General features: G+C 43.8%; 1 long non-coding RNA gene across 1 annotated transcript in view; it reads left to right on the forward strand.

Annotated features, from left to right (window-relative positions):
• Positions 1-6,456, forward strand: part of LOC109296577 — a 52,871-nt gene extending 46,415 nt beyond the window's left edge. The window contains exon 2 of the long non-coding RNA XR_002096989.1: positions 5,062-6,456. This is a non-coding gene — a long non-coding RNA (uncharacterized LOC109296577). The remainder of the gene's footprint in view (positions 1-5,061) is intronic.
• The last annotated feature ends 5,412 nt before the right edge of the window (positions 6,457-11,868 follow it).

Raw genomic sequence — 11,868 nt, forward strand, 5'->3', positions numbered from 1 at the left:
CCCCCCCCCCCCCCCCCGGCATAACAAGGAATAACGGCCACAAGTTGTTGGAGAGTAGGTTTAGGTTAGACATCCATAAGAACTACTTCACTGTCAGGGCGGCTAGGATCTGGAACCAACTTCCAAGGGAAGTGGTGCTGGCTCCTACCCTGAGGAGGATGCCTACCTGGCTGGAGTCATCTGAGCCCAGTTTTTCTCCTGCCAAGGCAGGGGGTCGGACTTGAAGATCTACAAGGTCCCTCCTGAACCGACTTCTATGATTCTGTGAAAAGCAGCATATCATCCCCTCCCCACTCCACCCCGTTTCTGTTTGCTCAGCATCCCATACATTTTTCCATTTGTCCAGTTTGAAAATAAATCAAAGCTGTCACTGCTGAAATGGGTCATATCCATATAAATACAAAGACCCACACTCATGTGGTTACAACATGCTGGTGCTCATGAATCATGATTGAAACTTCCAGGCATTGCCTGGAAGTTCTTGCAAGCTTAGTGCTGTTAAAGGTCCTGGTCTGTGAACTGTTTATGAACAGACAAGCTGCAGAGCAGAGCAAATTAATTGTTGGTGAACCCATCAAATCTTCATGCTGTAAGTCAGATCCTGGTTCTGTCCCCACACACTTTCATGGTGGTGGCAATGAGGAGCTATAAGCCAAATCTGCCCTGCACTCAGCCAGTTACAGGACTTAAGATGAAACATTCAAAATGAAGTCCAGGTAGCAGAGAAGATGGCCTGACCCATAGGAGGTACCATGGGTGCCTGTGACATAGGTAATGTGTAAGTCACAGGACCCAATGTTGCGTAGGTGCAACATTGTTGTGGAGTCCCCATCCTCAAAAGGTTTTGAGAACAGATTGAACAAATGCTTGTCTGGGGTGGTTTAGACCAGTGGGGTCCAACCTTTTTGGCACGTGCCACAAACTGGCCTGGCATCCTCCCTGAGTGACCTTTCAGTCCCCTTCCTCTGCCTGATCTGCTACTTTGCTTTCTGCTCCCAGCTCTGTGCTCCCTGCCTGATTAGCTGCTCTGCTTTCTACTTCCTTCCCTGTGCTCCCTGCCCAACTTGCTGCCTTGCTTTCTGCTTCATGCCCAGTCTACTGCTGTGTTACCTGTCTCCTCCTTGATCTCTCATATGCCACAAACAGAGGCTGCCCATGCCACTTGTGGCAACTGTGTTGCAGGCTGTCCCTCCCTGGTTTAGATGAATGTTCCTGCCTTGAATGAGTGGGTTGGACTACATGACTTAAGGGTCCTTTCAGCTTTATTTTTCTATAATTCTATCAAAGTTTATTTCTACGCAATAGAAGCCTGCTCCAAACCAAACAAAATGAATAGGAGTTCTTTCCATTAATCTCAGTGGGCTTTGGATCAGATTGGAATGGGTTACTGTGTGTTTCCTGTCTGTTTCCTGTCTCCATCCATTGTTTTTATTGTGTAATATTAGAGATGAAAGCCTCTACATGGAGCCAAGCAGTGTTTTCAGTGAAGGCCTGATTCTCATTTCCACACAGGCCACTTCACACTATTCTGGTAGTACAGAGCAGCCAGACAGTGGGAGTAAGTGACATATATGCTCTTTATAAGCCCCCTTTCCACTGCCAGAGCTTTACGAATTTGGAATGAGGATTGTGCCTGATGTTTTCTGTGCCCTGTCAAACTCATAATAAGCTGTCTCCTCTGTGAATTGGGAATAGATATTTTCTAGCTTCTTTGCCTTGTCAATAGGCTCGCCTGTCCTAGAACCAGAAAACAAACACCATCTTCAGCCTCGTGGAGCTGTTTGGTTTAAATGACCTGCCAAGAGTGTCTGACTGCAATTAAGTCAAGATGTATCTGAGTGCATCAAAGCCTTATTAGGAGAAACATCAGAGACAGAAAATGGAAGTGGCAGCAAGTCTGCTTGCACTGCAGGCGTGCTCAGAGGCTCAATGCTGCAGCTGTGCAAAAGGAGAAGCTCTTTAAGATCCCCTAGTATCCAGAGTGCAAAGGTACCCCTTGTGGGAATGTCTATGGGGCCAATCTGACCCTAATCAATGGGACTAAGGCATCTCTATGGTGAAAAAAAATTGGAAGGGTAGGCTAAATCTAGGGCAAAGTTACACATTACACTTAGATCATACTAAATCCATGGATGCTAAGTAGCATTAAAGGTAAAATATGCTGTGAGAAGTTGCATGTTAAGAGTTAATATTGTTTCTTGCCTGCACCGCTCTGACTTTCCACTAGAGGGCTGAGGATCAGGGGCATACATAGGAGCCAAGACACCTGGGCTCTATCCCTGCTCTGGGTGGGGCGGGGAGTGGGCAGTGGCACGGAGAGCAGTGTGTCCTGGGATGCTGGAGGACTGCAAATTGCTTGTTTTATCTCCATGGAACAGACTAAAGTTACCCTAACATGAGCTAGGTAGTATGGTTCAGAGTTAACCCTTGCCTGAAGTGACTTAACTTTGAGATGTTCAGAGGGCACTTAGCATGAGTTACTGATCTTAACGTGCTCATGTATTTAAGTGCCCTTAATATGGGCTAAGTTTAACATGTAACTTCACCCCAAGGGTGCTGACCCCAGGCCAAGCAAAGTAATTTATTCTGCATAAGTATTCTCTTGTGCAGAAGGCTGGGAAGGTGAGAGAAGGAGTCTAGCCCCGTGCCAGATATCTGGGCTATAGGGAGCTGCAGGAAGCAGAGTTGTTCAGTGATCAGTCAGTGCCAAGGAATTCCACAACTGTCTGCTTAATTCAGTATCTGAGCTCTAAGTGATGAGCGTTTGCACAACACACCAAGCTGTTCCAGCCATACCCAAAAGCCAAACCCCATTTCAGTACACTCAGTGAAACTGTGGCACTTGTTTCATTTGGGCTGGCATTGGCCCTGTGTGGTGTTTGTGACCTCGTTGGGACTTTCTGCATTGGACTGACTTCTGGTCAAGGTCAAACATTCATCCAAGGTGAGCAAAGCTAAGATCCACCAGTTTCCAGAGCCAGTGGCACAAAAGAGAATGATACGGCCAGCATTGCATCCAGCTGCCTTTGACTCCCCAGCCAGAAAGACTAGGTACCCATTCACAGCTGGGTTAGCAGAAGAAGGCCTTTGGCATCCATTTGGACGCAGGCTCAAACTTCTACCTCAAGCACCCTCCTTGGACTGACACGCCAACCATGATCCAACACAGCAGGGATGGTACTGCTATACAAGTTCTATCTCAGTATAGCAGGGATCTTACTTTCAGGCAACTGGGATATATTTGTCAGCCTCATCTTCGCAGTTCATCATATCTCTAAAGATGTCAGGAGGTCAATGTTCCAAAAAAATCTGACCCTGAAGCAGAAAGATTTCCAAATAGTAGGCAATCAGGTGATCCCTGAACTTACCTGAGAACAATATTAAGTTGTCTGAAGTTATTTTCAACTGCAAAAAACCCTTCTTTTTTCATCTGACTTGTGTGTAACAGTATGAGACATTTCAGACATCCATGGTGTAAGCAATGAGGTCAGGGTAGGGGGATGAAAAGGAGAAGCTCACACAAGCCATAAGAATGTATCTTCATTACCAAGTGTCAGCACGGTAACTAAAAATAGAACCGCATTGTTGACATTCGAATACATGGAGGACTGGCTGCCAGGAATGAGCCTGCTGGAACAAACAAGACAGACAGAATTAGAGAGAAAGGAAAACAGTCCATGAGCAGAATACAGGGCATCCTAGACAGGGTGCAAAGGGTATGTCTGTGCAGCATGCTGCAGGAAGGGCTATGAGTACCCAAGCTAGGTTGGTTATTGGCCACATTAGCACAGCACTCTGCTGTTCTTTTTGTAGGAGCTATCCCACTAATGGTATCTACACTAGCTTGTTCTGACCAGGTTATCCAGAGAGATTGTGGAATCTCCATCCTTGGAGGTTTTTAAGACCTGGCTAGACAAAGCCTTGGCTGGGATGATCCATTTGGGGACAGTCCTGCTTTGAGCAGGGGTTTAGACTAGATGACCTCCTGACATCCCTTCCAACCCTAATTTTCTATGATTCTAACTCAGTATCACTGCATGGCATTGCGAGGGGATGTACCCCCAGAGGTTCACTTTCTTTCTAATTTCTGCCAACTTAGCTTCCCTGGAAAGGGTCTGATGATATGAGCCCTCCCCTCCCCTCATCCCCACTGGGGATGGGGTGCATAATTGGAGCACTAGGAGTCCCTTCCAGTTGATTTTTTTTTTTTTTTGCCCTTCAAGGGATTGATTAGACATTGTGATGTCTTGGGACAGGCTTGGGACAAAATGCCTCCAGCTCCCAGCCAGCTAGTATCTACTCTGCTAAACTCAATAAATCCAAGCTATTCCCAACTTCTAGAAAGTACAAAGGTGCAGGCAATGTGCAAAGTGGGCAGGAAAGTAGGTCTCTAGAACAGCACCTGTACCAGACTGCAGGTGTACAGGGTGTAACAAAGAGGATGAGAGAGAATGAGGGACCCAAGGAATCTTGGAGAACATCCATAAGCCGAGTCTGAGTTGCTGAGCACTGTCAGCTCCTGGTGGCCTGCTGCCAACCTCATGCAAATGCAAGGTGAAACTCACACTGACTTTAGTGGCAGCGGTGCCAGACTCACAGAACTGAATGTGCATGGAAGTGTGCACAGCTTCCAATAATGCACTCTGAGTATCTGAAGCCCCAGACTGAAGAGGCTGAGAGGTAAGATACTTGCCAGTGGCAGAGCCACACAGACTTGAAGAATTGCACTTTGCTCAGTCAATAAAATTCGGAACTAATTTGGCTGATTTGGCTCAAGACATGAAATTTCAGGGGGAAAAAAACGGGTAGACTCAAACAGATGTGCTAGTAACAGAAGTAGTGTGGTGGTGTCAGCAGCATAGGCCTAAAACCCACCACTGTTGTGGGGTTTGGAGAGCATGCAAATTACCCATTATTTTGCATAAATCTTCACTGTTGATATTTTAGAGCTCTGTTTTTTCAGTGTGGTATTGATTGGAATAGTGAATTTATATTTGACTGAATGGAGATCTGATTACTGCTGACGTACAATAATTTATTCTTGTTTTTTCTTGAACACAGATCTGTGGGATGATTTTGACCTGTTTTCTGCACAGAAGACTTAAAATGGAATCCTACTGAAGAACAAAAGGGGTCCTATCAGTTTGCTTTCCTGTTAATGCACAACATAAACCTGGAAAGTATTAGCATGGGCCAGCATCGGTATTGCTTGCTCATGATTATTAGGTGATATGTCTGTTTGCTCAGTTCCTACTTTCCTAGTGATTTTGGTATGCCTTAAATTTGATATGCCTTAAATTGAGATTTAGCACAGTTATAGCTTGCAGTTTGTTCAAATCCAAAACCAAGTAAAGAAGCAAATTATGATTTTTTTAAAAAATTTTTGTACAATTTCTAAAACAATGTTTTACTGCACTGCTGCAGTCTGATTTATAGAGTAATTCTTTTGTAGAGTCATAGCCCTAATGATGCCAGTTACTTTCCTGTAGGAAGAGGCAGTAACAAAGTTAAACACTGCATCCTGTGTGTAGTCATAGTGAATTTTTTTCAGGTTAATAGACTTATCTTCCTAACAGTAGTGTACATTAACTTGAGCAATCGAGTTAATTTTAAATGAAGGGATCCAACAGAATTTTTCACATGTAATAACAGATTGTTAGACTTTCTGCTATTCAGTATTTTTTTTAATTCTCTGTCTGTCTTCCTCTCCCTCCAGCTGAAGCTGCAGTCACAGCATCCTGTGGGTTGAGATGGAGGGAGGGCCAGAGGGCCAGTGTAGCTGCCAGAGCTACACTTGGAAAAGTCCAGCAGAGGGTGCTGTATGAGTAGGTTGGATGCATTTCAGCTAGCTTTCATCCAGAAACGTACTTAGTTTCAGTTTAGGGCCTGGAGGCAGAATGTGATTAGGAACAACAAATAGGAGAAGATGCCTTTTTGCTTTGCCTCTTGCTGCTGCTCCATAGTCACCTGGCATGCCTGAGCTAAGATGTGTCACTTTGCCTTTTTATTGTAGCCTAACAGGTTGTTTCAGAAAATGATAGTTAGATCAAAGAAGGAGTTTTGTGTACAGCACATAGAACCTGAATCAGAGGAGAACATTTTATTTAAAGAAAAGACACCCACTTACTTTACATCAATCAACTGTTTTCTCTGATCAGGATTATATTAAATCCTCTGATCACATTATATTACATTTCTCTGATCAGATTATATTTAATCCATTTAGGTATCAGGCTAGCTAAAGAGCTATACCAAAGCTAAACAAGAACATTAAAATCTACAAAAAAAAAAGAAAGAAAAGACAATAAACCCAAATCTGAAGCTCTATCCTTTTGCTGCAAGTGCCAAATAACTCAGAAACCACTTTAGTGAAGACAACTTGGGTAGATTAGATAGCTAGAATGGGTGGCTAGATGGGAAAGATGGAAGGGTAGGTGGGAAGAATGAATGGCCAGCTAAATGGATGAATAGGATGGATGCTGAGATATATAATCCATTTTCTTTGTGATGGTCTCTTTTCATGACAGTGAGATTTTTTCCATGGCAACTTATTATGATACCACACAGCCAGGTCCTTATCATACAGTTGCAGAAGAGAAGGAAAACTTGATTTATGCACACACACATACCCCTACCTATCTGTCTACATGTACATACATATATATGTGTGCATATGTCTATGGCTATATTTATATCCAAATGCTCAGCACTTCATAGCAGTTACTTCAATATGAGTACAAAAAGTCAAATTTCCCTTACCATGTATGCCTCTGAGACTGGCTTCATAATATTGTAAGAAAAGATACTTTATTTCAGAAGAATATTCTTTAAATTGCTTAGCTAGTCATATTAATGCCCTTTCCCATCCTCATATGGCACTAGGACACCATCTGTCCAGCTACCTTTATTCTACAGTCCTGCTATTATACAGCTGCCAAGCAAAATCTGGCATCATTTAAACCGCAGGCTGGCTCTTTAACCCAGCAGTCCAGCTTCTGTTAGCAATTGCTTTCTAGTTACCAACTCCCTGTTTTGCAGTTTGACATTGGATTGCCAGGCATGTCTGGTTGAAGGGAGATCCATGTAGGTGCTTGTGCTAGCAAGGTACTTGATGACTTATTTGGTGGTCCTAGAGGCTTACCTCTCTCCACAATGACCTGAATGTCACTTTAATTGTAACCTGCCTGCAAATCTGTTACAGCAATCTACTACTGTATGTGGATTGATTATATTTTGTATTACAGTATCATCAGGCCTAAAGGAGGACTGCTGCCTGTTTAGTCTATCGCCGAATCTCTGAATTAGGCTGAATCTTTTCTGAATCGATTTGGAGGGTTCCAATTCGATTTGGACCTCTTAATTGGTCTCCCAATTTGGATTCAGAGATTTGGCTGCTGAATCGGGTGATATCTTCTCTGAATAGAATCAGCTATCAAAGCTTCGCACAGCCCTATTAGATGATAGAGCCTGGCATTAATGACTGTCTGAAGCAGGGGGGACATCAACATCTCAGCAGCGAATGAGAAATAGTGGGTCATGTGGGACAGGCTTGGAAGGGGAGACCGGCAGTCTGTCTGATGCAACGGAAAAGAGATCTTCCATAGCAGTGCATTTCCATATCTTTTCCGTATCTCCAGACCAGTGTCTGCATTATCTGTAATGATTAATCAGTCACAACTGCAAAGGAAAGGAAGTGTAACAGAGTGCTTGATTCTAGGGCCTGTTGTGCTGAGTCCTTCTGTTTTAGCTGTTAGAGTCCTAGAGCATCTTTGCACGTACTCCAGAGGCAGGGAGGGAAGAGCGCTTTAATTAGAGTGGCTCCAAGATCTGCTCAAATTCAAGTGCCCACAGAGTCTCATGTATTCCATGCTGCAAAATGGCAGTGGGAATGCTTTAACTAAAGTTTGTTCAGTGAGCTTTAGTTGAAGTGCCCCCACTGCCATTTTCAAGTGTGGGGACACTGAATACTGTAGACATGGAGGCTGTTGCAGTGCACTAATTAGCACGCTCCAGCAGACTCGATTAATTGAGTCTGCTTTGACACACTGTAACTGCGGTGAGTTGGAGCAGCATCCCTGTATGTTTACAGCCACCCCTAGTTCAGGAGGCACAGAGGGTGGCTGCTGAGTCACGCTGAGGTTACACAAGTTGCAGTCAGCTCTATTCTAAATATATGAGACGGTTTCTCATCTCTTTCATCAAGGACCCAGCGGTTGGACCAGAAAGGGTTCTAAAAAGGAAGAACCAAAGAACTCGGGACATAGGCTGAAGTTAGTGCCTTTCACTGTTATTTAAACTATCCATAAAGCCAAATCCCAGGGAAGGGATAAAAGTCAGAGTGCTAGTGGCAGGACTGAAGCCTAACTCTGAACTCAGCACAGTGTGGTGGGTACACTGAGCTCGGGCTCAATGTATAATAGAATAATTGTGAACATCACCTATTTCCTTTTATTAAAGTAGATTCTGGGTAAAAAATATGTTTTGAGATTCATTTGAAAGTCACTTTGGATCAAATGTGGATGTTGTTTTGTACAGGATAAATCTCTTAAAAATTGGACTGCACAACAGGAAGTGAAGCTGGAAATAATGTGTACTATGATGCTTGTCTGCTGTCACCACATCAAAAACAAATGCTCTTTCTGTGACCATAGAATATAAAACTTAACAAGGACCAAAGCTCTTTTGCTGTATTGCCCTTTCATAATTTCTACATGATTGTCTTGTTTGGGACTGTAATTAAAACAGTCAATTAAGTGCATAGAGGTAGTACAAAAATGCTGTCTTATCTTAACTTCAGAGTGCTGAATTCCAACATAACAACCATTACACCAGCCTGTATTCTGCCTTATCCCACCACACCATAACTTACCTTGCCTATTTCTTGCCACCAGGCAGAGTTTGTTATGACCAAGTGATTGTTATGCTATTGTACATGGCTGAGTGCAACCTCTCAGTGAAAATGGTATCAGAATAAAGCCTTATAATTTAAAACAGGGCCAAGTCCCATAACCACATTTCATTGAAATAGAAATTGTATTTTTATGCTTGGGATGGTATCTATTTCCCCCCCACCCCAAAATAAATAATAATTAATTATTAACTGTTTTGCATTCTTACAAACCAGAGCCTACCATTATACAATATTTAAAAACTGTCGTTGACAAACAGCTGTATATTAGCACAGAACAGAGATTGTTCTACACTGATTTCTACCATAAGTAAATCAAGAGTCTTCCTTCTGCCAATTGCCAGCAGGAAATCTGAGGCTCATAACATATGCTGCTCCTTGTTTCTCTGACTAAACACCTCATTTTGTTGGGACACTACTGTCCCTGAGTAGATTTATGGCACATCTGTTCCTGTGCAGGCTTATTTTGTTTCCTTGACTAGAAGCAATCTGCTGTTTGACTAGGGGACAGAGATGCTGAGGCAGGTTTATGAAGATGTGTCATTTTGACATATATTTAGGCAAAGGGAATTGCTACCCACTTTGTTGTTTAGTGCTGTCAATTTGTAGGGTTTTCTTATACTGTTTGTGCATTTCCTGGTTTTCATTCAGATTTTCGGGCCACACTTTCCAAACATGGGGGACTAAAGCCTAAATATAGTGCTTATTAAAGTACTTGGCTTTCACAGGCACTGAAAATCTTTAAAGCCCCTTATGTGGGTATCTACATTTTAAATTACGTTTCTAAGGTTGGGCACTTTTACATTTGAAAACCAGTTGACTGGACTGGGTTAACCCATTCCAGTCCTGCCTATTCCTTTCCCTAACAAGTGCCTGGAAAGTCCCCTTCTCTTCAAGGCTGCTCTCCTCACACTTTGTATTTCCTGGTCACCCTCTGTGCTGCCCTGGCTGAGGCATCTGCAGTGCTGAGCCATAGCAAATACCATCCAATGTGGTCCTTTTGTTTGGACATGGAGTTCAGGCAGGACTGGCCTGGTAGGATGTGGGAGGCACTGAAACAGATCAAAAGCTGCCTGTCAAAGCAGAACTGAAGCCACCCCTGCTTGGATTCAGATGCCAGCTTTTCTCCAGATAATTTATATCTGATTTGAATGGCCTATATTGCATTGCAAAGTGATTTTTTTTTCCAGGAAAGTCTGCAACTCAGCAGCCTCAGTACGGGGACCCATGTAATTTTATAACACAGGCTGCAAATCACTCCTTTCGCCTCCCAATTTTCAGCCCCGTTAAGCCCCTAGTCATCTTACCAGCAGCATCTATTTAAAGAAGAGGCTTATACAATACACACTGACTGATTCATCCAAGCAGGGATGATGGCTTTGTGTTTCAAAAATATATTAAAGGGCACACTATGGCATTGTGTTCCCCAGAAAAGGAAACCACCTGCTTCAACACCAACAGAAAAATGTGATGCACCTATGAAATGGAACAGAAATATTGTGCAGGATCAGGAGAGTGAAAATCAGCTTGATCAAGTTTGGGGCTGCTTGTTACCCTTGCATGATAGCCACAGCCTGGTGGCTAGTGGTTCACCCTAAAGGACTATTTTCCAGAACACGCAGTGATGTGGTGACATGCTCTGTTATGGCTCCTTGGGCTTCATGTTGTCCTTGAGTTCATGATGGGGGTGCAAATCCCATACTGACTGATTCTGTGGTTCTCTATATGCTCCTGCTGACCCCCATGGTAAGTCCTAGGAAGAAGAAGTGGTAAGGAACTCTGCAGAGTCCTGCTGCTGTAATTCTGGACTGAAAATCACAGAGACGTTAGGGCCAGCAGGAAGAGGAAGTGAACACACAGCCAGAGAGCTGTGTTCTAGCACCCCCAGCTTCTGGCCTGAGCCACAGCAGGCATGTGGCTGCATTGCCTGAATCAAAGGTAAAAGTCTGTTTACTTCTGTTTCAATTTAATCTATGCAGTTTAAACTACCTTGAAAAGACTGAATCAATTCAGCCTCAGGCTTTTTGACTGTCTATACCTAGCCAAAGTGACCAAGATCTAGAATCTGGGTTTTCAGCTCCTTGGGTAAGTAGAATCATAGAAAAAGTTGGAAGGGACTTCAGGAGGTCATCTAGTCTAACCTCCTGCTCAAAGCAGGACCATCCCCAACTAGATCATCCCAGCCAAAGCTCTGTCTAGCCAGGTTTTGAAAACCCCCAAGGATGGAGCTTCTATCACTCTCTTGGTAACCTGTTCCAGTGTTTTCTACCCTCCTAGTGAGGAAATTCCTTCTGACATCCAACCTAAACTTCCCTTGCTGCAACTTGAGACCATTGTTCCTTGTTCTGTCATTTGCCACCACTGAGAATAGCCTAGCTCCATCTTCTTTTGAACCCTCCTTCAGGTAGTTGAAGACTGCTATTAAGTCTCCTCTCAGTCTCCTCTTCTCTAGACTAAATAGGCCCAGTTCCTCCAGTCTTTCCTTGTAAGCCCCCTAACCTTTTTTGTTCACCTCCACTGGCCTCTCTCCAATTTGTCCACATCCTTTTTGTAGTGGGGGGCCCAAAACTGAACACAGTACTCCAGATGTGGCCTGAATAGAGGGGAATAATTACTTCTGACCTAATGGCACCACACCTACCAATGCAGCCCAGTATGCTGTTAGCCTTCTTGACAACTAGGGCACACTGCTGGCTCATATTCAGCTTATTGTCCACTGTAACCCCCAGGTCCTTTCCTGCAGAGCTGCTGCCCAGCCAGTCTGCCCCCAGCCTGTACTGGTGCATGGGATTGTTCTGTCCTAAGTGCAACACTTTGCACTTGTCCTGGTTGAGCCTTATGCGATTCCTTTTGGCCCTTTCCTTCAATTTGTCTAGGTCACTCTGACTCCTAGCCCTACCCTCCAGCATATCCGCTACTCCCCTCCTCAACTTGGTGTCATCTGCAAACTTGCTGAGGAT

This window comes from Gavialis gangeticus, unplaced genomic scaffold (genome assembly GCF_001723915.1).
Source record: "Gavialis gangeticus isolate Ggan-Ray unplaced genomic scaffold, GavGan_comp1, whole genome shotgun sequence".
Classification (NCBI taxonomy): domain Eukaryota; kingdom Metazoa; phylum Chordata; order Crocodylia; family Gavialidae; genus Gavialis; species Gavialis gangeticus.